Below are 26,722 nucleotides of genomic sequence, written 5' to 3' on the forward strand. Positions count from 1 at the left end.
GATTTAAAGGCTATTTTCTCAGAATCTACTGAACAGATTTACACCAAACCTACAAAAGGCACTTCCTTGACCTAGGGACTACCTCTCTGCCAAATTTCTAGTAATTCTGTTCAGCCGTTCGGGCTGTAGCTCGTTCTAAAGGTCCTATGGAAAAATGCATGGGAAAAATGCGTTTTGGGACCCCCCTTTTATCTCAGCCCCCGCTTGACGAATCCCCCCGAGACTTTCAGGTTAGGAGCGGAGCGTAGCGCCCCACCTATTTTGAGAAATTCGCGAGGATTCGTCGACCGGCGCCAAAGTTATTCAAAATAGAATGTTGAGGTTTTCCTATGGAAACGTGGTCCTAACTATAACTACCTACTGGCGACCGCCAGTAGGTAATATATCTATATATCTATCTCTCTCTCTCTCTCTCTCTCTCTCTCTCTCTCTCTCTCTCTCTCTCTCTCTATATATATATATATATATATATATATATATATATATATATATATATATATCGTCAAAACAACTTGGCAGAAGTTCCCCAACCAGAGCATCCACGGCACAGAAGGAGTCCACAGCAGTCAAATCTGATTCCTTTTTTTAAGAAAACTGCCACTATTAACTATAAAGCTGCTTATACAAAAACACAAAAATTCTTAGGTTAGATGAGGATGATTTAGTTTTTCGTGTGGGTTCCTTCTTGAAGCGGCAGTTCGTTCACGTGCCTCAATGTTCACTCAATGATGGCTGCCTGTCATCCTATCACGTGTATTAACCTGCTATTTCATGCTTATTGCTAAACACTTGGACTCATCGTTTTATCAACTAAATTCTATACTCACTTTTGACAGTTTTATACATATTTTTTAAATCCATCTTTGGGATTATTTTAGGATGCCTATCATTTTTATTTGATTGTATTTTATAAACTATTATATTACCATGTCGCCATTTGATCTATGTCTACAGGTTCCGAATTGGGAAATATTTCCATGAACTGTGTACCGTTCAAAGTTTTATGCAATTTACTGACGTTATTTGACCTGTGCTTTTATGGATTTATTCTTATCCAAATAAAGATTGATTGAATTGAATATATATATATATATATATACACACACACACACACACAAATATATATTCATATATAGATATTTATATATATATTTATATATATTTTAAATGATGTTTAAATGTTTCTAGTTTTTAGAAATACATTTTTAATGATTTTTTTATATATTAATTTTAATTTTAGAGGATTTATATTTATTTCATTTATGTTATATGCATACTGTGTTGATAAGATATGTTCAGATGTTTTTTTTTTTTTTTTTTTTTTTTTTTTTGAAACCGTTTATTGCAGTTTATAGAAGTTACAGGTATGGGCCTACAACCACACGGCCGGCCGCTAGAGCATCAAAAGCATATTACATACATACAGCAAAAACTTTCTCAGCGGTGCACAGTAGGAAGACAGGAGTGATCAATGGTGCAGGCCTCACAGCTCCATGCCCACAGTACGGTTCCATTTTCTTAAAGCAAAACAACGTGAACAAACCACAACCGCAAGGCAACCCTCGATCCAAAGTGACAACACGTGCTCCATAAGTGGGGGATCCAAACCAGCAGCAAAATTCTGAAGAGGGGGACGGGAGTAGATCAGGGACTGGGGGACCGCGCGCCCGCGGCCAAGGGAGGGGCGCCATCTAGGGAGACGGAGCCGGCGAGGCCGCCGGTAGCAGCGGCGGCTCACAAATACCCCCGCGGTAGGCGTTCCAGGGGCCCCAGAGTTTCATCCACGCCCCAGGCTTACCCCTCGCCACATACACCACCTTTTCACGAAACATACACCAATCCATATGCTCTTTCCAGGCCGACACCGCAGGGGGCCTCTGGGATCCCCACAATTGGGCAATATCACGCTTGGCTATCATGTATCCCAGAGTCACCCACCGCGCCTGCGGGACCGAGTAGTCATTTGGTTCCCAGACATTCAGCAAGCATCTCCTCGCTTCAGGCAGCAGCGCGACACGCGTAACCATGCGTAGAACCTCATGCACACCACACCAGAATCGCTCCACCTTCGGGCACTCCCACAGTATATGCATGAAAGTCGCCAACGCACCACAGCCACGCTTACACATTCCATCACCGGCAAAACCCATACGTAAAAGCCTTGGCCCCGTCATGTAGACCCGGTGAAGGATCTTGAGCTGGACGAAACGAAGGCGAGCCGGGATGGCCACCTCTTTCGGAGAGGCCACCGCGGAGATCCAATCCTCGTCGTCCAGCTCCAGCCCGTCGGCAACCCAAGCCTCGCGGAGACTAGTCAGCAGACACGATCTATCGTTAATCAATTTTTTGTATATGAGGGAGATCGTGCTGTCCGGGACATGGCCATCTAGCACTCTGTCCTCCAGGGGGGAAGACTCCGGAATGGATGCAACATCCGGGAAGACGGAGCCCAGCGCATGGCGGACCTGTAGGTACCGAAAGTACTCACTGCCCTGCAGCTGAAACTCCGCCTGCAGCGTCTCAAAAGTTTTGAATCCCCCCCTCGTCCAGAGATCTCCCACCGTGCTGATTCCGATCGTGTCCCACTTCTCGAAGCCCTTCGACGTCCACAGGGAGCCCAGCCTCTCAGATGCATACAGCGGAGACGCTCGGGTCAAACGGTCCTTCCACCCCATAGCTGCATTAGCCGCGTGCCAGACACGCACCATGACACGCGTCGGTCCCGTCAAACGGGAGTCGGGCGCGCCAGAGTAGAGCGCTCGATTATAATCGGCACCGGGCAGAAGCGTCCTGTCCATCTCAAATGCCGGGTTCAAGGCGGGCCCGTAAAGGCCATGATTAATTGCAGCTAGTTGGGAGGCCCAGTAATACCGTTTGATGTCCGGGAGGGCGACCCCTCCATCGTACCACGGGAGCGTCAATTTAGCCAGAGCAATACGCGGCCTCCCATCCCAGAACAGGCGCCGCTGGAGGCCCTCCACCTCGCGAAAGTAGCGTGCCGGGACCAGGTCCATGGTATTCTGAAGGGCGTAGAGGAAGCGCGGCAGGGACATCATTTTAAATAAGGCCGCTCGGCCGAGCGGCGAGAGCGGCAGACGCCGCCAGCGCACCACGTCCTCCCTCAGACGCTGGAGGGGGGGCAGCAAGTTCCGCTCATAGCGGGCCTCCGGGTCAAGAGTGATATATATACCCAGGTACCGGAAACCCTGGGAGGCGATCTGGATCGGACAGTCCCGTGGCAAGACCGGGGCCTCCCCGGAGAGCACATAGACACAGGATTTCGCCCAGTTGATGACCAGGCCTGAGTTGCGACCGAAGGAGCGCAAAACATCAACCAGGACGATCAGTGACTTGCGCGGGGAGGCGAGATACAAAAGGATATCGTCAGCATAGAGGGACACGTGGTCCTCATGCTCTGGGGTCCAGCGGAGACCACGGATAGAAGGGTGCCACCGCAACCACTCCGCCAGGGGCTCCATGGCCAGGGCGAACAGGAGAGGCGACAGGGGACAACCCTGTCGCGTGCCCCGTCCCAGCGCGAATGGGGCAGATACTCGCCCATTCACCACCACCTGCGCCAACGGGCCCGAATATAGCAATTTGACCCAGCTGACGAAACCCGGGCCGAACCCAAACTTCGCCAGCATCGCCCAAACATATGGCCATTCGAGCGTATCAAACGCCATGGTGGCGTCCAAGGACGCCAAGATGGCCGGCTCCCGCACAAATGGGACACGCGCGAGCACCCCGTGTAAGCGCCGCAGATTAAGCGCCGTGTTGCGGTGTGGTATAAAGCCCGATTGGTCTTGGTGGACCAAATCGCCCACCACGCCAACCAAGCGGTTGGCCAACACCTTGGCGAGGATTTTGGGCTCCGCGTTCAGGAGCGAAATCGGCCTATAGGATGTGACCCGCTCACGGGGCTTCCCCTCCTTATGGATCACCACAATTGTAGCCAGACGCTGGTCCGGCGGGAGGGAGCCCTGCGAGTGGGCCGCAAGGAACATCGCGCGCAGGTGGGGCGCCAACACATCCGGGCGTAGCTTGTATAGCTCAATGGGAATACCATTGGGGCCCATGGCCTTGCCGGATGCAACCGAGCGAATAGCCGAGGCAATTTCGTCCGAGGTGGGCGGGGCATCCAGCGAATCCCTGTCCTCCACCGTAAGGGAGGGCAGTGCGATGTCCCGAAGCAAGGCATGGGAATCTTCCTCCGAGCAGGGAGAAACCGGGGAGTAGACTTCGCGGAAATAATCCGCGAAGCAGGAGACAATGGCTTCCGGCTCAGTGACGCACACACCATCCACGCTCTCAATCAAAGGCACCACGCGGCTCGCTCTTTCCCTCTTGTCCAACCACGCAATCAATTTGCCAGCCTTGTCACCCACATCATACAATCGCCCCTGCTGCTCTCTACTGAGGCCCCTGGCCGCCTCCGTGACGAGGGCCCGATAGGCCGCCTGCTTTAAGTGCAAAACATGCAACTTGGCGTCTGTTACCCCGCTCCCCAGGTCACCCTCCAGTTCTGCAATCTCGGCCTCAACCCGGGTCACCTCCTCCCGCTCGCGCCGCCGGGCATTGGAAATAAAGGAGAGAGCCTCCCCTCTAAGAACCACCTTGAAAGCCTCCCACAGGGAGATGGCAGACGGGACCGACCCCACATTCTCATCGAAATAGCGCTGTAAGGCTTTGATCAAGTCGGCACGAATGGTGGGGTCGCGCAAATACCATGCATTGATCGGGGCCACCCTGCCATCCCCCCTCGGGAAGACATCGAAATGCAACAACAATGGGGAGTGGTCTGAGATACCCCGTGCCAAATGGCGCACCTCCCCCACCCTCCCTGCCTGGGCCGCCGGGACAAGGATGTAATCAAGCCGCGAGAGGCTACCATGGGCCCCCGAGTGGAAGGTGTACTGTTGCAATACGGGATGCTTTAAGCGCCAGCAATCCACCAGGCCCAGCGTGTCTAAAAGGCCGGGCAGCCACGCCTGTGCCCGGGGGAGGTCCCTAGGGGGATGGCGATCCATAGACCCAGAGGCAACCGCGTTAAAGTCCCCTCCAACCACCAACAGGCCACCCGGAAGGTCCAGAAGGAGGCGCCCCAGGTCCGCAAATGTAGTGGCTTGTAACCCAGGCGGGACGTACACTGATATAAAGATAAACACTCTACCCTCCATTCGTCCCACCAGAACAGTGTAACGTCCCCTCTCATCATGGCGCACCTCGTCAATCTCCAACGGGAGCGAGTTCTTGACCATAATACCCACCCCCCGCGAGCCCGAAGTGAAGCCGGAGTGGGCCGCCAAACGATATCCCCGCCGATTCATTGCATGAAAGGTGTTACCTATAAGGTGTGTCTCCTGCAGGAAGACAACATCTGGAGAAATACGTTTTAAATACTGCAGGACCACACCACGCTTAATCCTATCCCCCAGGCCGTTAACATTCCATGACAACACAATCAAATCCCTACCCCCCATCATACGTCAAAACAATCGGTCGCCCCCCACCGAGCATCTTAAAAACAACAAAACGGTTGCGGGTTTGCCTTGCGGTGCTAACAAACAACACACCCCCCCCACCCCCCGGTCCCAACAAAACTCCCCCCTCCCTGCACCCCTGCATGAGCCCAGACAGCCCCCCCAAAGTGCAGTGTGCCTGTCGCCCCATAGCTAAGTACTAACTAGTCCCCCCGAGGAGGAGGGAAGCCCCCAGCAGACCCCACCCGACCTCCATGGGAGGGGAACATACGAAAGCAATATATGGTAAAGGAACAATATCCAGAGCAAGGCCTATACAGTCACCCCTCAATTCTGATCCGGCGGGCCCTCCCCGCCAGCCGCGCCCCCCCCACCCCGATCTCCAGGCAAAGTATCTAACCAGTCCCCAGCCACCTCGGGCCGGTCGAAGAAGTGCGTACGGCCATCCACCTCCACCCTCAGCTTAGCCGGAAAGAGCATTGAGTACTTGAGGTTTAGGTCCCTTAGGCGACGTTTAATACCAAGAAAGCTCTGTCGCTGCTTCTGGACCGCCGGAGTAAAGTCTGGGTAGAAGTGTACATCCATGTTGTCCAGCCTGACCGGTCCCTGTTGCCTGGAGGTCTGGAGGATGGCGTCTCTGTCCCGGAAATTAAAAATCCGGGCAATAATAGGCCGCGGCGGGGCACCGGTCTTAGGGCGGCCCCCAGGGACCCGGTGAGCACGCTCCACCGCAAAAAGCTTACTCAGCCCCCGGGGCTGGAGATGGGTCAGGATCAGTTCTTCCACGAAGAGATCTGCCGCCTCCGCCTCTCGGCCCTCCGGCACACCAATAATGCGAACATTGTTCCTCCGGGCCCGACCCTCGGAATCCTCCAGTCGCCGGTCCATCAGGGCGCTCGCCTGGCCAAGCCGGCGCACCTCCTTCTGGAGGGCCACCACGTCCGTAGTGAGGCTCGTTGTGGTGTGGGCCAGGGAGTCAACTCGGTCGTTCGTTTTTGACAAGTCTGCCCTCACAAGGCCCACATCCACCAGGACCGAGTCAATTTTTTGCGCCAAGGTGTCGAAACGCTGGTCCACTGAGGCCTTCATCTCTGCGATGGCGCCCATGACGTCCCGGAGGGTCAGATCCACCGGTTGGGCAGGCGCCTCCGTCGGGCCCACCAGGGATGACCGCGATGTCTCCGGAGAACCCTTCTGGAGCGTATAGCGATCCATACTATTGGCCTGGTGCGCCGTGCCACGGCGGGTTGTCTTCATCTTCGCCCGGTCGCCATCTTGTTTGGTGGACATGCTGGCCCTTCCACCGTCGTACCAAGATCTCCAAACGGGCCGCCACACCAAATCACGGGTGTCAGGGGGGGGGGCGGGGGCGACCACCGGGCCGCGGGTCAACCCACCGCCGGCGGGTCAGCCGGGCACCTGGACAAGGCAACACCACCGCACCCCGCTCCGCAGCCCGACCCCGCCTGAGGCAAGGAGGGCGCAAAAGCGAAAGTGAAAGTGCGGGGTACGCGAGTCGCCCAGCCCCGCTCGCCGCTGTTATTCACTTCGTCCCCGGATCGCCCCACTACTCCAATCCGGGGGGCCCGCGAGGAGAAGGCCGCAACCTTCAATCGATGCTCCCACCGGCGTTCGGGGTCCGATTCGAGCCCAAAAAACGGGTGGCGCCTCAGCTCGGGTTCACCGACACAGTCCCCTCAACAAGAACAGGATATCGGCAGGATTAATTCAGGAGGTCGCGGAGGTCCTCGGGAGCCTCGCACCTACGCGGCCATCTTGGTTGCGCGCTAGGCTCCTCCTCCTCAGATGTTTTTTTAATGCCTTTTTAATTTTGTTTCTTTTAAAAGGTTGTTATTTTTATGTTTGTAATTATAATTTAATTATGTTGCCGATATTAATATAGTCAATATTGCATGAGCAATATTTTTGACTACTTATATGTTTATTTAAAGGTTATGAAATACGTTTCCAATATTTTTATTTTCAATATTCGCAAAAACCTATATTTATAACAGCCTTATTTTTGTTGTCAACATTTGTCATTTTCTTAGTTAAGTATAGGAAGCCATTATTTTTGTTAACAATAGCTATTTTCTGATATTGTGTACATAAATATTGTTTATTGATCCCTTTAAACGCAAACCCTGTGGGGCTGGTGGCAGGAAAGGCACAGCACCCTCGTTTAGTGCTCACAGCATCTGCCTGACAGATCCCTAGGCCTAGCAGATTACCCAGGTCCGTATGGATCATACCAGTGCTGTATGACTACTTCCACTACTTCTCTGCTGTAGTTAGTGCCAGAGGCCAGAGCCAGCCAGATCCAGTTCCTGGCAAAGCCAAAATAAGGACATTGACTCAGGGACCTGTGAGGCCCTCTATTTATGACAGTCAAGAAAACACACCCTACTTTCCTCCCTGTCATATGATAGTGCTGCAACACAATGTCACAAAACACCCCGTTTGTGACACAGGGCCTAAAAGATAATTTCATTTCGATTCAATAGCTAATATATTGCCACTCTTGTATGCATCTATGCGTGTATAAATTATAATGGGAACACACATTGATTTCAGTGGTACTGGCATGGAGTTGGTGGCATTGACCACAACTGGACAGTTTACGGAGTTTTAAATTTTTTGTTCTAACTTTACCATCCCCTAGTGAAAATTGTGGGGTTTTGCCAGCATATTCCTATGTAAGAAAGTCAGGAGATAGGCAGAGCAGACTTACATGAACAAAACAAGAAAACAGACTGCCCTCTGCCCTTTTGCATCCAGGCTGACCATTCTACACGAGAGGGCTAGAATTTGCAGCTTAATGGCCGCCTATTTTGACCTCCGGTTAAGGCTACAACTGCATTGGACGGCTACCGACTTAAATCCACTCTCTCGGTTTCCCTGGAAGGCGAGTGGGTTGTTCCTTACTTGTGGTACTTTCTCGGATGGAGAACTAGGATTCCAATCAATGAATAAATCAAACATTTGTAGAGCGCACTACTCACCTGTGAGGGTCTCAAGGCGCTAGAGGGGGTGGGGGATGAAGCAGCTACTGATTGAACAGCCAGGTCTTGAGAAGTCTCCTGAAAGTCAGCAGGTCTTGATTCTGTCGCAGGTGGATGGGAAGGGTGTTCCATGTCTTGGCGGCTAGGTGGGAGAAAGATCTGCCGCCGGTGGTCGTTCGGTGGATGCGTGGGACAGTGGCGAGGTCGGGTCAGCGGAGTGAAGCTGGCGGTTCAGGGTGTAGAAGGTGAGTCATTTGTTGAGGTATGCTGGTCCGGCATTGTGGAGTGCCTTGTGAGCATGGGTGAGGAGCTTGGAGGTGATCCTCTTGTTGACTGGGAGCCAGTGCAGGTTTCTCAGGTGGGCGGTGATATGGCTGTGGCGAGGGATTCCGAGGATGAGGCATGCGGAGGCATTTTGTATGGGTTTGAGTCTTTTCTGGTGTTTGGCCATGGTTTCAGCGTTGAGGGCGTTGCCGTAGTCCAGCCTGCTGCTGACGAGGACTTGGGTGACCATTCTTCTGGTTTGGGTGTGGATCCATCTGTAGATTTTGAGGAGCATGCGGAGGGTGTTGAAGCAGGAGGTGGAGACAGCGTTGACTTGTTGGGTCATAGAGAGCGTTGAGCCCAGGATGAACCCCAGGTTGCATGCGTGATTGGTGAGTGTCGGGGCATCTCGCAACAATGGCTGGCCACCAGGAGTCGTTCCAAGCACAGGGGGTGAAGCCCAGAATAAGGACCTCCGTCTTGTCAGAGTTCAGTTTCAGACTGCTGGTCTTCATCCTCTCTGCGACGGCCTTCATTCCCTCGTGAAGGTTGGATTTGGCGCTGGCTGGGTCCTTGGTGAGGGAGAGAATCAGCTGAGTGTCGTGGGCGTATGAGATGATGTTGAGTTGGTGTGCTCGGACGATGTTGGCGAGCGGTGCCATGTAGATGTTGAAGAGGGTCAGGCTGAGGGATGATCCTTTGGGTACGCTGCAAGGATTCCAAGTAAATAACTTTTTTTATCTTCGTTATCAGCTCTTGACTGATATTCATTAACTGAGAACAGGATTGCAAGCCCACCCCAGTCTTCCGAGCAGGAAACACTGCAATAAGAGGCTGAAATGTTTGAGAGAAAGGTAACTACTAAAATCTACTCAGCTTCTCTTCTGGAGTCAAAATTTAGGAGATAGAAAGTAGGGCTTCGTATCTCTGCATTGGAGACATCTTTAAGAAGGGCTGTATTACACTGTGTTGAACATTTCCCCAGGTTTACCGAGCCCTAGATGTTTTTTAAAAGGTATTTGTTGGCCTGTTGATAGTAAGGTGCAAGGTACGACGCAACCAGGAGGGCAACGGTCTATCCAGGCATTGGTAACCATGCACAGGTGGAAACACAAGTGAGAAAATATTCTTTGGACTTGCTTATCAATTGTGTTTCTGGTAAGCATAAAAAGGAACAACTTTTATATTGCAGCTTTGAAATGACTTTGCTGATAGCGAAAAACGATTTTGATAGATAGCCAAAGTTATTATATGTAATTTATCACATGGCTTTATGGAGGAAGTTCAGGTAAAGTATTCAAAGGTACTTGTCCGATGGAACGCTGCCCGAGGTTCTTTAGAGCAAAGAGCCTGCTTCCCATTATCCCAATGTGCAGATGTAACAGCCACTACGAACACAACTTTCCAAGACAGATGCTACACCTAGTAGAGATGTTTGGCCCATCTGAGCACCTGTTCTGTAGTCACAGATTGGCAAATATGTAGATTGATTCCAGATAAACACAAGGAGATGATGGACGGATCACTGGAACTTTTCAGACACTCACCCCCAGTCATAGATTTGGGTTTAATCCATCATCGTTCTTTAGCTCACTTCACCACCCCAGTTCGGACCCAGTCATATGCAAATCAGTCTTGACCCTGTTCCTCATGGGAACAGTCCAGCCCGAACTACCAAGTCAGTTTTTCCTTGGACTGGAAACAAGCATCCTAGGTCCAGTTTCAGGGTAACACCACTCATCAGCAAGGCCAGCTTGAATCCAGTAGTAAAGTGAGTAAGGGACCCACGCCTGGGCATACCCTGCCAACGTAATGAAGATAGCAAACTCAAGGAGATGATGGACAGAGAGCTGAAAAGTTTCAGACACTCACCCCTAGTCACAGATCTGGGTTGAATCCATCATCGTTCTTTAGTTCACATTGCCACCCCAGTTCGGACATAGCCATATGCAAATAAGTCTTGGCCCTGTTGCTCATGGGAACAGTCCAACCCGAACAGCCAAGCCAGGTGTTCCCTGGACTGCAAACAAGCATCATAGGACCGGTTTTGGGGTAACATCAGCTTGAATCCAATGGCAACGTGAGCAAGGGACACTTGTCTGGGCATACCCGGCCACTTATGGCGAACAATGGAAACACAAAGAGATGATAGACGGAGCGTTGAAACATTTCAGACACTCACCCCCAGTCACAGATCTGGGTTGAATCTATCATCGTACTTTAGCTCACTTCGCCACCCCAGTTCAAAGTTTCAGCGCATTGGATATTATGTCTTTGAAGACTGAACCCAGTCTTTTGGTTCACTCCTCCAAATGTAGTGGGAAGACAAGGCAGGGTGCCCTATACCTCATGTGAGGACCAATCTGCATAAGCAGATATGTCCCTATAATATCTAAGGCCATTCTTAAATATTGTGCCCAGTACAGCCATCCTGAGTATATGTTCTAGAAACTTCTCATTCCGAGTTTCCTAGCACCATAAGTGCTTTACTGAATCCTGGGAGTATCAAGCATCTCAGAATAATAAACCTGCACTGATTCCAGTGTCAGATTTATTATTCCATGCACTCAGGGGCCCCTTCTAAAGGGGACCCCTGAAGCAAACCAACCGCTGGTGGGTTCCTGACTGGTGAACACTAGCCTTCTACCACAAGACAAGTTTATGGACCCCTGGGGTGGGATCCTTCACTCCCTGGTCCCAGAAACAAAGCCTTTCCTGGGCAGAGGTGTTCACACCTACCCAGGTCAGGTAGAGCTGTCTGTGGCAGGGGAGCTTGAAAGGCCTTGCCACCTTTGCAATGTGATCCCCAGCCTCTCCTGCTATCAGGAGCAGGCCCCCTTCTTGTCTCACCCCCTTTTCGGTGGGAAGACAGGCGGGAAAAATCAGACCAGCCCAGAAGGTGTTCCCACCGCTGCCAACCTCACCCCTCAGGTGAAGCCCACTCTTCAGGGCCCACCATCTTGCAAATGGCAGTCACCCTCCAATCAGGGTCAGTGATTGTGCACACTCCCCCACGTGGGGTGAGCACACTAAGTGTGTAGTCACCCTATGGATAGTAGTGCTTTGGCTACTACCTTGAGACCCCGATAAATGATATAAATGTGTCATACAATTAATCATAAACAGACAGAAAATTTTAAACAGCAGTATAAAAGAAGAGAAGATGTTTACATTGGAAGGAAAATAGTTGAGTTCCTTATCCCAACTGACCCTCACCTTGAGTATTGATGACACTCGACATCAGTGAAATCCTATCAGGAGCTTCAGGTGTACTGGAAAGAAATATGGGCAACTATATTCGATATCACGAGTGTGGAATTACAGATCTCCCATTGCGGCACTCTATGATATGTAAAGAATATCCCTAAATCGACCCGTAAATTGATCGCTCTTGCTGTCCTGCTAGGCAAGTGTAGAATAACAATGAAATGGCTACATAAGACTGTCATGAGACTGTATACAGTGAACTACTACCACCAGCATCCCACCCAAGAGATATATGGACACCGCTGCAAAACTACCTCTGAAGTATTACACTGTACCAGTAGCGGCTCGTGGAGGGAGTGCTGCGGGGCAGTGGGGCGGGGCGGGGGAGGAGCAGGGTGCGGGGTAGTAAGCTACGACATAAGGCCAAACAGAGGTAAGTAAACAAATAAATAAAACAAATTTCATTGCGTGCACTGCAGTGGCGTAACGAAACTTGAGGGGGCCCCCTGCAGAGCACAATGAGGGGGCACCCCCAGGGGCCCGGCCCACCACCTACTACTTTGCCCCACCGACAACAATAAGCAGTTACCTAAAGCCGTATTTTCAGCACTTATCTGTGCATACTTTGAACAGTAAATAGAAATAGGATGCGCTTTAATTGTGTTCTAGGGCTGCCCAAATGATCCACGACTGATAATTAAAGGGAACCAAGACAGAAAAGTCACATTACAAATAAATAAATACATTTTTATTTATAACCCTATTTAGTGTCAAGACGAGGTCTTTCAGGGTCCTTAAACAACACATGGCTGGCATTTTTCTTTTGGCAACCCTACTTTATATTCCTTTTCATGAAATGCATTCTCACACTACAGCAGTAAATGTAAATTTCAAATGTAAGGAATAGGCAGAGTGTGTGCCCTCTTTTTTTGGTCACAGCATGCCTAGGCTTCCGGGTGTCAACCTGCCGCAGGCCCATGTTTTGTGCTGCTTGCCTTCTCTAGTTATGCCTTACTGGCCTACGCTCTCCTACTCCCACCTACCTGCACTCGTTGAGGCTACCCTGGTTGTACGGATACTATATCTTTCATGTTCGTCCACGGCATTACCCTGCATATGTCTCAGAAATCAACATATCTATCTCTCTTTATCTCTCTTCCCCTCTCTCTCTCTCTCTCTCTCTCTCTCTCTCTCTCTCTCTCTCTCTCTCTCTCTGTCTCTCTCTCCTACCTCCCTCTCTCTCTCAGTCTCTAACCCCCTCTCTCTCTCTGCTCCTCCTTTCATGGTATCACCTTGCCTGTGTTACCCCATCTTACTCTGGATTGCTTGCTGGCCTGAATGTCTGCATGTAGAGGCCCCCCGTTCTCACCACATTGAATGCCGACCTTACTACTGTTACTGTAAGGATTTGACTTTTTATTTCCTCAGCAGCAGCATTATGAAGCGGGCCTCTGGGCAAAGCCGCCTCTCTCCTACAAAGAGCACAGCTTGCAACACGATGAGCCACAAACAACCTCTCTAACTTTTCCACATTAAACAGACAAGCAGCTTAAAAAAAAAACATGGATTAATGTGTCAGCCTAACATAATCCAGCGGCAAAACCAGAAATGTCCTGCCTTTCTAATTTTGAGCACTTCGGGTATCACGCTTTCTGTTTAAAGACATGATTGATTTTGCACGGGAATGGCATGAGGTTTTATTAGCGCTGACTGAAAAGAAAAATAAAGAAAAAACTAAGAAATCAATGTATACAACGTAATTCCACAGGTATGCATTAGCAGGTTTGATCGTTTTTAAACATATTCCTGGAACAGGATAAAAAGCTTCTTTTTTTTTAGACCAAAAGGACACAGAGCTGCCCTCACTAAAATTATGAACACCCGAAGTGTACTTAGACATTTATCTGTCGCAGGTGCTTTCCTATTAGTGTAGTTTTCAGAAGAGCTATCTACCAATCAGAGCTCTCCGTTTCGTTTTATGGTAGCAGGTTCCGTGGAGATTATCATACCTTTGAGTGGAGCAAGTAATTGAAAGATTGTGTAGTAGATTATCTACTAGGGGCAAAGAGGCCCTTCCCCAGATAGTTACAGTGAATTGGCTTGACGTGCTGTATTATCTCAAGAGGCGAGAGTAAAGGTGGAAGGAGGTGGGAGAGCTTGGGGGATGATATGATAAGTAGGATTGGGTGAGGGATATAATTTAGCTTCAGAGCTGAGCTACAACTACACAGGGAGGTAATTACAAATTGAATGAAATGTGATTTTTTAATTTTTTTATTAAGGGTGTAATAGCTGCTAAAATGTGTGCGTAGTCTTGTGGAATTAGAAAATATCGGGCAACAGGGTTCAAGGCACACATGGTGATGAAAATAAAGTCTACACTGCAGGAGTCTACTTTTATGGCCAATTTCATCTAGTGTCCAAATAGCAAACATGAAAGAAGCCGGAACAGACCCAGGCCTCATCCCCGGTTTTGTTTTAATATGGTTCTGGGCGCAAATGTGAGTTTCTGCCCACGCTGATATTACTATAAGTGCGGTAATGCCACACACTTTGGGATTTCCACACACACATTTCACCAGATGAAACCTGACAGAATGGGTCCATAAATGATATCTGAAATGTCAGAATCTCGGTCCACATCCTCTGTTTCCTCATTCGTCGGTCGAAGACTTGTAATATCATGTTACATTTACATTACAGAATTACTGAACACCTGCAGTGTTGGAAATTTTTGCAGAATTACAGTAGCCCTGTTCCTGCATCACACGTGATAGTGTCTTTAGTGGCCAGTGAAAGAATGGGTTGATACTGTCCACACTACAGTCAGTAAACCAAGAAACAGCTTGATGTCGCACATTTTTTGCACCATCTGCTCTGTTTACACTGATAGAAGCAAGAGTGAAAGAATACATGCTAACGCCTACTACACATTGCAGAACAAACCAAACTTTTTTTTTTTAAAGATCCTTTTTACAGGCCGGAATTTTTTTAAGAGATATTTGATTGCACAGACAATGGAGTAACTATATTTCTAAAGGGCGTAAAGGTGATATAACATCAAACCCTGGCGAGTTTTTTCTAGAAATTTACAGTTTCGTGGCAACACAGCAGCAACGGTTGTACATAACAGTAGCAGGACACGGACATTGCAGCCAGCGGTAGATGTCGAAAGCGACACATCAGCCACAGCCACAGTCTTACCTGCTGGCCCGGCTCCAGGATTTTTTTTGGGTGGGCCAAGGATGCATTTGGGTGGGCCCACTGCGGGACCAATTTGTCGCTTCTTGTGGTAGCCTACATGCCATAGATTACATCATATCTACTTGCAAACAGTCACCATGATACAATGGATCGATTCTGTGTGTATACAGAGCATGTGGAGAGTAATTTGAAAGTAAGAGCAATGTCTGAACCTAAGAGCAAACCCTCAAATTCCAACAGGCCAGGCTTCAACACAAGTACTTCCAGGCCTGATTATCTACTTGTCTACCATCACTCTCCAGTGCACCTTATCTCACAGCTGACCTTGGGCCCCAGCCCCATATCAGCCACCATCCAGCTCCACTTGCCTTATTTCCATATAAAACCTTAGTAAAATCACCTTCAAACTTGAAAAACATTGACTATAGTAGTAAATATAATTAGCACTCACTTTAACATGTTCCACAGTTGCACTAATGACCTGACTGCTAATTAAATAAAACCAGAAAGGCCATGACAGCGCCGGCTTTAGCGCTAGTGCGAAAGTCTTCTATGGCGCCCCACCAATGACCTCTTTCTCTGCAGATACCATTACTACCACCCTCCAACAGTGCCATTCATCTTTCCGATGCCTCTCTCATATGCATTTCATTTGTTGTATAGCGCTACTCATATCAGTGTAGGGTGTCACAGTACTTTACACCACGCACACATTATACAGAGACAAAAAATCATATGTAAATCAGTCTATAGGGAATGCCACATAAGCCAATGAGGATTACAAGGTGTAGGAATCACATGTCATCCATACTGGTGGGTAGTATATTTAAAGAGGGTTTGGGCTGGGGAGGCACAAACCCAGGATTTAAAGCATACCCTAGTGGTTGGGGGTTGGCTTTACTAATAAAAATGTATATCGGCCCAAACTCTTTTTACACAAGAATCTCTGTGACAAAGGCAGTATCCCACTGAGCTATCCACATAAAATACAGCCTATCTGCATTCTAAAACTACCAACAGGCAAAGGATTGCTCTCCAGCAGGATCATTAATCACCAGTTATGTGGACATTTTTATTGTTGTCTTGCATCCATGGCCATGATGATGATAAAAACACGAAGCATGTGCAGATATAAAAAATAAAAGCAAATAGTAAGACATTCTCTTACCTACTCCATTGGTTACACTTTTTGTCACAGCCTGATCTGATATGCAGCTGCAAGGGTCAGGAAACGTGAATAGGAATAAACAAACTTATTTTCTCTAGCGCTGAACAGAAAAGGAAATATCCACACAGCAGGACGGTAGACAAAAGTGCCAGATAAAGAACTTGTCCCCTTCGCTATGCCCCTTACATGCAGGACACAGCCCACCTTTCTAAAAGGAGTTGGGTGATTGGGCATGGGTGTGAGAAAGAGCCCAGGCCAAATCACTCAACCCCCAGAATAGGAAAGAAAACAATGTTAGGAGTAACGGTTTAAATTAAATATGTCATTTTGTATTGGCCTTTGCGATGTCACTACGAATGCCGATGCAAAAACAACAATTGATGGACAGAATGCAGAACAATGTTATACATTCACCCCAGTACAGAGATCTGGGCCTAAATCCATCATTTTTTGCTCACCATGCCATTCCAGTTTGAACCCAGCCATATGCAAATCAGTCTTGACCCTGTGCCCCATGGTAACAGTCCAGCCCGAACTGCCAAGCCAGGTCCTCCCTGGACTGGAAACAAGCATCCTAGGACCGGTTTCGGGCTTTCAGCCCTCGTCAGCCAGGATAGCTTGATTCCAGTGGCATGGAGAGCAAGGGACTCACGTCTGAGCATACCCTTCCCACTCGGGGTGACAAATGCAAAAACAACAATTGATGGACAGAATGCAGAACAATGTCATACATTCACCCCAGTACAGAGATCTGGGCCTAAATCCATCGTTTTTTTGCTCACCATGCCATTCCAGTTTGAACCCAGCCATATGCAAATCAGTCTTGACCCTGTGCCCCATGGGAACAGTCCAGCCCGAACTGCCAAGCCAGGTCCTCCCTGGACTGGAAACAAGCATCCTAGGACCGGTTTCGGGCTTTCAGCCCTCGTCAGCCAGGATAGCTTGATTCCAGTGGCATGGAGAGCAAGGGACTCACGTCTGAGCATACCCTTCCCACTCGGGGTGACAAATGCAAAAACAACAATTGATGGACAGAATGCAGAACAATGTCATACATTCACCCCAGTACAGAGATCTGGGCTTAAATCCATCGTTTTTTTGCTCACCATGCCATTGCAGTTTGAACCCAGCCATATGCAAATCAGTCTTGACCCTGTGCCCCATGGGAACAGTCCAGCCCGAACTGCCAAGCCAGGTCCTCCCTGGACTGGAAACAAGCATCCTAGGACCGGTTTCGGGCTTTCAGCCCTCGTCAGCCAGGATAGCTTGATTCCAGTGGCATGGAGAGCAAGGGACTCACGTCTGAGCATACCCTTCCCACTCGGGGTGACAAATGCAAAAACAACAATTGATGGACAGAATGCAGAACAATGTCATACATTCACCCCAGTACAGAGATCTGGGCCTAAATCCATCGTTTTTTTGCTCACCATGCCATTCCAGTTTGAAGCCAGCCATATGCAAATCAGTCTTGACCCTGTGCCCCATGGGAACAGTCCAGCCCGAACTGCCAAGCCAGGTCCTCCCTGGACTGGAAACAAGCATCCTAGGACTGGTTTCGGGCTTTCAGCCCTCGTCAGCCAGGATAGCTTGATTCCAGTGGCATGGAGAGCAAGGGACTCACGTCTGAGCATACCCTTCCGACTCGGGGTGACAAATGCAAAAACAACAATTGATGGACAGAATGCAGAACAATGTCATACATTCACCCCAGTACAGAGATCTGGGCCTAAATCCATCGTTTTTTGCTTACCATGCCATTCCAGTTTGAACCCAGCCATATGCAAATCAGTCTTGACCCTGTGCCCCATGGGAACAGTCCAGCCCGAACTGCCAAGCCAGGTCCTCCCTGGACTGGAAACAAGCATCCTAGGACCGGTTTCGGGCTTTCAGCCCTCGTCAGCCAGGATAGCTTGATTCCAGTGGCATGGAGAGCAAGGGACTCACGTCTGAGCATACCCTTCCGACTCGGGGTGACAAATGTAAAAACAACAATTGATGGACAGAATGCAGAACAATGTCATACATTCACCCCAGTACAGAGATCTGGGCCTAAATCCATCGTTTTTTTGCTCACCATGCCATTCCAGTTTGAACCCAGCCATATACAAATCAGTCTTGACCCTGTGCCCCATGGGAACAGTCCAGCCCTAACTGCCAAGCCAGGTCCTCCCTGGACTGGAAACAAGCATCCTAGGACCGGTTTCGGGCTTTCAGCCCTCGTCAGTCAGGATAGCTTGATTCCAGTGGCATGGAGAGCAAGGGACTCACGTCTGAGCATACCCTTCCGACTCGGGGTGACAAATGCAAAAACAACAATTGATGGACAGAATGCAGAACAATGTCATACATTCACCCCAGTACAGAGATCTGGGCCTAAATCCATCGTTTTTTTGCTCACCATGCCATTCCAGTTTGAACCCAGCCATATGCAAATCAGTCTTGACCCTGTGCCCCATGGGAACAGTCCAGCCCGAACTGCCAAGCCAGGTCCTCCCTGGACTGGAAACAAGCATCCTAGGACCGGTTTCGGACTTTCAGCCCTCGTCAGCCAGGATAGCTTGATTCCAGTGGCATGGAGAGCAAGGGACTCACGTCTGAGCATACCCTTCTCACTCGGGATGACAAATGCAAAAACAACAATTGATGGACAGAATGCAGAACAATGTCATACATTCACCCCAGTACAGAGATCTGGGCCTAAATCCATCGTTTTTTTGCTCACCATGCCATTCCAATTTGAACCCAGCCATATGCAAATCAGTCTTGACCCTGTGCCCCATGGGAACAGTCCAGCCCGAACTGCCAAGCCAGGTCCTCCCTGGACTGGAAACAAGCATCCTAGGACCGGTTTCGGGCTTTCAGTCCTCGTCAGCCAGGATAGCTTGATTCCAGTGGCATGGAGAGCAAGGGACTCACGTCTGAGCATACCCTTCCCACTCGGGGTGACAAATGCAAAAACAACAATTGATGGACAGAATGCAGAACAATGTCATACATTCACCCCAGTACAGAGATCTGGGCCTAAATCCATCGTTTTTTTGCTCACCATGCCATTCCAGTTTGAACCCAGTCATATGCAAATCAGTCTTGACCCTGTGCCCCATGGGAACAGTCCAGCCCGAACTGCCAAGCCAGGTCCTCCCTGGACTGGAGACAAGCATCCTAGGACCGGTTTCGGGCTTTCAGCCCTCGTTAGCCAGGATAGCTTGATTCCAGTGGCATGGAGAGCAAGGGACTCACGTCTGAGCATACCCTTCCCACTCGGGGTGACAACTGCAAAAACAACAATTGATGGACAGAATGCAGAACAATGCCATACATTCACCCCAGTACAGAGATCTGGGCCTAAATCCATCGTTTTTTTCTCACCATGCCATTCCAGTTTGAACCCAGCCATATGCAAATCAGTCTTGACCCTGTGCCCCATGGGAACAGTCCAGCCCGAACTGCCAAGCCAGGTCCTCATTGAACTGGAAACAAGCATCCTAGGATGCTTGATTCCGGTCCAGGGAAGACATGGCTTGGCAGTTCGGTCTGGACTGTTCCAATGAGGCACAGGGTCAAGACTGATTTGCATATGGCCATGTCTGAACTGGGGTGGCGTAGTGGGCAAAAGAACGATGGATTTAACCCAGATCTCTTGACTGGGGGAGAATGTCTGCATTGTCAGCATTCCGTCCATCATTTGTTTGTTGTAACGCTTTTCGCCCTAAGTGGGATGGGTATTCCCAGACGTGGGACCCGTGCTCACTACGCCACTGGAGTCAAGCTATCCTGGCTGATGACGGCTGATAGCCAGAAACCGGTCCTAGGATGCTTGATTCCGGTCCAGGGAAGACATGGCTTGGCAGTTCGGTCTGGACTGTTCCCATGATGCACAGGGTCAAGACTGATTTGCATATGGCCATGTCTGAACTGGGGTGGCGTAGTGGGCAAAAGAACGATGGATTTAACCCAGATCTCTTGACTGGGGGAGAATGTCTGCATTGTCAGCATTCCGTCCATCATTTGTTTGTTGTAACGCTTTTCGCCCTAAGTGGGATGGGTATTCCCAGACGTGGGACCCGTGCTCACTACGCCACTGGAGTCAAGCTATCCTGGCTGATGACGGCTGATAGCCAGAAACCGGTCCTAGGATGCTTGATTCCGGTCCAGGGAAGACATGGCTTGGCAGTTCGGTCTGGACTGTTCCCATGAGGCACAGGGTCAAGACTGATTTGCATATGGCCATGTCTGAACTGGGGTGGCGTAGTGGGCAAAAGAACGATGGATTTAACCCAGATCTCTTGACTGGGGGAGAATGTCTGCATTGTCAGCATTCCGTCCATCATTTGTTTGTTGGAACGCTTTTCGCCCTAAGTGGGATGGGTATTCCCAGACGTGGGACCCGTGCTCACTACGCCACTGGAGTCAAGCTATCCTGGCTGATGACGGCTGATAGCCAGAAACCGGTCCTAGGATGCTTGATTCCGGTCCAGGGAAGACATGGCTTGGCAGTTCGGTCTGGACTGTTCCCATGAGGCACAGGGTCAAGACTGATTTGCATATGACCATGTCTGAACTGGGGTGGCGTAGTGGGCAAAAAAACGATGGATTTAACCCTGATCTCTTGACTGGGGGAGAATGTCTGCATTGTCAGCATTCCGTCCATCATTTGTTTGTTGTAACGCTTTTCGCCCTAAGTGGGATGGGTATTCCCAGACGTGGGACCCGTGCTCACTACGCCACTGGAGTCAAGCTATCCTGGCTGATGACGGCTGATAGCCAGAAACCGGTCCTAGGATGCTTGATTCCGGTCCAGGGAAGACATGGCTTGGCAGTTCGGTCTGGACTGTTCCCATGAGGCACAGGGTCAAGACTGATTTGCATATGGCCATGTCTGAACTGGGGTGGCGTAGTGGGCAAAAGAACGATGGATTTAACCCAGATCTCTTGACTGGGGGAGAATGTCTGCATTGTCAGCATTCCGTCCATCATTTGTTTGTTGTAACGCTTTTCGCCCTAAGTGGGATGGGTATTCCCAGACGTGGGACCCGTGCTCACTACGCCACTGGAGTCAAGCTATCCTGGCTGATGACGGCTGATAGCCAGAAACCGGTCCTAGGATGCTTGATTCCGGTCCAGGGAAGACATGGCTTGGCAGTTCAGTCTGGACTGTTCCCATGAGGCACAGGGTCAAGACTGATTTGCATATGGCCATGTCTGAACTGGGGTGGCGTAGTGGGCAAAAGAACGATGGATTTAACCCAGATCTCTTGACTGGGGGAGAATGTCTGCATTGTCAGCATTCCGTCCATCATTTGTTTGTTGTAACGCTTTTCGCCCTAAGTGGGATGGGTATTCCCAGACGTGGGACCCGTGCTCACTACGCCACTGGAGTCAAGCTATCCTGGCTGATGACGGCTGATAGCCAGAAACCGGTCCTAGGATGCTTGATTCCGGTCCAGGGAAGACATGGCTTGGCAGTTCGGTCTGGACTGTTCCCATGAGGCACAGGGTCAAGACTAATTTGCATATGGCCATGTCTGAACTGGGGTGGCGTAGTGGGCAAAAGAACGATGGATTTAACCCAGATCTCTTGACTGGGGGAGAATGTCTGCATTGTCAGCATTCCGTCCATCATTTGTTTGTTGTAACACTACGAAGGCCGAAGCTCACGTTTGGGTGGGGTGGGCCTGGCCCACCCGTTCCCCTCTCTAGAACCGGGCCTGCTTACCTGTGAAGCGTAGCAATTCCAGGGGCCCCCAAGTCCGCTTTTGCTATATTTCCACTTGTAGTCTTCACAGACTTTTTATTATCCCGCGCGCCGCGCGCGCAAAAAGTGAAAGTCCCTCGGTGGCCGGGGGTGTGCGTGCGCACCAGCCAATTAGAGGCCGCGCCGCCGCGGTACCAAACACTGTACCATTTAAATAATGGAGAGGTCGTGCGGCTGACTGTGGCGTGGGCCGCACGCACCATTTATTTATGATTGAACTTCAATCATGAATTAAATGGTGCGCGCACAGACTTGAGGCTTGCTTCGATGGCCCCGCTGAGACTGAGTTTGGGGGCCCCTGGAGCGCGGGGGCCCCCCGCACTGCGGGGGCTGCGGGGGCCTGTGTTACGCCCCTGGTGCACTGCATTGCCAAATGTGATGCAGCGCACTCAATGAAATTCGTTTTATTTCTTTGTTTGTTTACGTACCTCTGTTTGTCCATATTCCGTAGTTTAGTACCCCCCCACCCTGCTCCTCCCCCGCCCTGCCCCACCGCCCCGCAACACTCCCTCCACGAGCCGCTACTGCACTGTACACTGTAATCCACTGGTGCACTATAATGTTTGTAACTTGCATTAAATACCCATACTCTTTATTATATATGATATATTAAGAGAAATTTTGGTTACTGTGTGGAGTAAGGATTGACTTCAGTCTGTTGCCTTGGAGTTGATCAATGTTATATTGTAATTACATTCATGATAAGGATTTTCCCCATTTTTTTGATGTTGTAAAACTGAAAATAAAGTCTAAAACAAATGTGCACTATGGATCCAACAAGAGAACTTCAACTTATAACAAAATTGACTTATGTAGACAATAGAGGCAATTTCTATCCAGAATTACAAGTCAGTACAAGTACAAACTGCCGTTACTGGTGTAGATCAGTGATACTCAAAGTATGGCCCTGGGGCGCATGCGGCCCTCCTGACCTTCACATGCGGCCACCTGCTGAACGACCACACTGGACTACATTTTACTTGAGAGAGAACTAACTTTCAGCAATATAAAAAAAATATGACAAATTATTTTCAAAATGCAAAATAAGTGTATTTCATTAACATTTCACCTTAGTACATCTGATTATATCAGTGTATTGAGAAGCATTTTTTTTAACGTGATAGTTTTCAACAATTAACGAAGAAACATTCATGCCTACTCCCACCCTACAACAATGCCAATAGTGAACTTAGAGGGAAGTCAGTTATCACATCGAACCCTCTGGGTGGCTTGGGCTGTTATTATACATGAACAACATTAGAGCTTCTTAATTCAAACACAAGGGAAGTTTTTGAACAGTGCATATCCCGAACGTATGTATTTTGAGATGCTCTTGCATGTGATAATGAGGAAAAAGGAGACACAATGAAAAAAAACAATTGGTAAGGATCACTTAATTTTGCCAGGTGAGGAAACCGGTATTGATTGCAGGATTTCTGGTTTCACATTGTGCAATTCTATTTCATTCAAATCGATAATTATGGCCTGTGCCTGGATTGGAAGAAGTAACTTCAACTATTGCATTAGTAAGTGACTGACTGTGTGAGTGATGATTTAAGTTGATTGGTGATTCATGTGGTGGCAGACAATGAGGGAGGGTGTTGTGTTGAACTGTAACGTTGGAACTTGCATGAGATGACTGATTTGCAATGCTTGGGGCCTGAGGGGTGGGCGATCATTTTTTCCCTGGAGGTGATTGACTTTCACAAAGCTACTTAGCAAAAATGCATTAACCTGAATGGTACGCTCATATGATTCTTCTGTTTTTTTCATCATCTAGGATGGCTGCCCCAGACAATTGTTTTACTTACAAGACTGACAAATTCCAATCTGTTGTTTGCATTAAAGGGGAGAAAATGTACTTCCCACCGAGCTTGGAGTGGAACAGGTAACCAACCATTGCACCAATAAGTGATCAGATTATTGAGTGGCTGTGGTTGATGATTGATGTGGAGGTGGAAAGTGAGGGAGGGTGTTTTGAAATGTAATATGAGAAATTTCTTGAGATGATTATTGATTTGCATTGTTTGTGGCTTGAGTGATGGGTGCTCATTTGTTTTCCCTGTAGGTGATCAAACCTTTCACACTTAGCCAGATTTAGTTGTAGGGTGTTCTTTTTTTCATGGTTCTTCAGAGACCAGAACAGTCACTTTAGTTAAAAAACAAAAACTTCTCCAAAATACTGCAATTCTGTTTCTCTACTTGATCTTCAAAAGCAGTGCACTCCATGTCTATCTTGCTGGGTCATCATGATTCATGATGAGGATGACTGGTCTAGGACGACGTTACTCGGAGTCAGGAGGAGGCTCATGGAAGAACTCATGGCGGGACTGTAGCTGCAGGACTACCTCGTCAACAGCTAGAAGCAATAAGTTATATGGTATCTATCGACTTCAGATCAAGGGTAAACCAAGAGTCTGAGGCCCAGTACTCAGCTGTGTAGAATAGAGAGGGGTGCGTTTGTGAAATCCTGCTCTGTGTATGTATGTTGGACTTGTGGCAAAAGTGATACTCGGAGTCCCCCTTTTATATTTTTTTGCTCTGCCTTTAAGTCTTCTTGATACTCTTCTCATGAAGCTTACCTTCCTTCTGTCCTTCTCTAAAATACAGTTTTTCTTTTACAAACCACATTACTTCTTCTAGTATCCTTCACGAACAAAAGGCAAAAGCTAGCTGAACTCAACAACACTCCTGCTTACCTACTAGACCAGTGGAGCCAGGTCTCAAAGAGTGGACATTCCAGAGGAGAATGCAGATGCACCACCCAATTTCGCAATAGAGTATCATTTCCTTTTAACAATCATATTGACTAAGAGTAGTGGGTGGGTGGGTTTACTCCCCAACCTAGAAGACAGAACATTTAGATATCTGATAAATTGGGTCTCGGGCAGAAGGACTGTTTGCAATTCATTTATCTGTATTCTCTCATACTCATTCCTTTGTTTCCTTCTAACAACAGACTGATGGTGAATGATGTGCTGCTGCTTATTGCCCAGATGAATGATGGCCTTGTGTTGTAGTGTTTGTCTTTGTCAAACCTTTTTTCAAATCCCTTTACTCATCCATTGATCAAACTCCTAACCGTCTTCCGCCGAGCTATGTGATTTATTGAGGTGTGGCTTGAATGTCACCATCACTGTATCACACATTTGGTGGAGCGGATGTGGTGAAAGCAATACCAACTTACTGTAGAATCTTCAAAGCAGTAGCCCACACCTACCCATTACAGCCCGCACATTAAAATTTTTCCATATTTTAGATATAGCATGAATAACATCAGTCGTCAGCATCATCATTCAGGCCTTATGTTGCCTAACCGTAAACGCCTAACCTAAGCTTGTCTACTCCAGACTTTGAGTCCATTTTTTCTTACTTGAGGATTTCACAAATAATACTGCTAGCTCTACATTAGCCATATCTTATTAGTATTGCTATTTTTTCTATTTTAGCACAATCAGGCATTTTCATTTTGTCATCACATTTGTACTTAGGTGGTGTAAATCTTTGTAAATCTTTGATAAATATATAACAAACTAACTCAGTCTTTCTACTTCCATTTCGTTGCCTAATGGATAATCAATCAATCATTCAGATCAATCCTACAGTTGGAGCTCACCTGGGTGGAATAGGAAGCGAGGCCTTGCTTGTGGAGTTGTGATGCCTCCCCTGTTATTGCTGCATGTATATTCAGGTAAGACAACTAGTATGGATGAAATTTAACTTAGTAAGAAATAAATTAACTGCTACTTTTTTATCTAGATAGTTGTACACAAAATAGGCCATCCTGTCAGCATTCCCCGTAATGGTTAGAGAAGTATAAGTCTATACTCTATAACTTAGTGCTATGCTCTCTCTTAAGTTACAAGCACATAATAAACAGGCTGCGTAAATTTAGATAAAAATAGTTTTCCCATTTAATTATTTACAAAGAAACCCACCTTCTCCACCTAAACAACTTGCCCTCGATGGTGTCCAGCCGCTACAGGATGCAGCAAAATGGCCTGTTATCAGTGTGGTGGGGTGGCAGCAGTTGGCTGGTGCCAGCAATGGGATAGCTAGGAGGCTGAGATGGACAGGCTGCACTGGAACCCGACTGTTGTGCACTCATTTTCTCCTCTTCCAGGACCACCAGCTGCCGGTATTCAAGATGGATATGCTCCAGTCTCTGCCGCCGCATGCAGGTTGCTATCTCCTGCCTTGTGGGTGGTCTGGCTAGACCAACAGGAGCAGCTATATTGAGAAAAACAAAAAAGACAAATTGTAAATAATGCCCTGTGCAAACAATTGTTTTAAATTCCTGGTTGGCATAGTAGCAGTAAATTGCTGGTCCCCTAGGGCCATTGGAATGTATTTGATGTGATTGTGATTAGAAGAGTCACAAGGCCAATTTTATGTTTTACCCACACATAATGCAAGCACTGACTGTGTGCCACAAAAGTATTAACAGGCAGATAATAACATCACAGGATTTTTAAAAAACTGTGATTTCATTAGTTTTCTTCTTCTAAAGGCTTATCAAGTAACTATAAACAGAGTCAAACAATTTGAGTTGAAAAATAAATAACTTCTCATTAATGTGTATGGCATTATACACTACATGGAGTACAAATTGTGTGTTGTGATAAAATTAGGAAGC

At 48.3% G+C, this 26,722-nt stretch overlaps 1 protein-coding gene across 1 annotated transcript in view; it reads right to left on the reverse strand.

The window, feature by feature from the left end:
• The window catches only part of LOC146782902 (beta-1,3-galactosyltransferase 5-like), a 66,864-nt gene extending 40,649 nt beyond the window's left edge, over positions 1-26,215 (reverse strand). The window contains exon 1 of the mRNA XM_085637832.1: positions 26,025-26,215. The gene's annotated coding sequence lies outside the window, so the exon portion shown is untranslated. The remainder of the gene's footprint in view (positions 1-26,024) is intronic.
• Between the last annotated feature and the right edge of the window lie 507 nt (positions 26,216-26,722).

The sequence above is a fragment of the Triturus cristatus genome, chromosome 12 (assembly GCF_964204655.1).
Source record: "Triturus cristatus chromosome 12, aTriCri1.1, whole genome shotgun sequence".
Classification (NCBI taxonomy): Eukaryota; Metazoa; Chordata; class Amphibia; order Caudata; family Salamandridae; genus Triturus; species Triturus cristatus.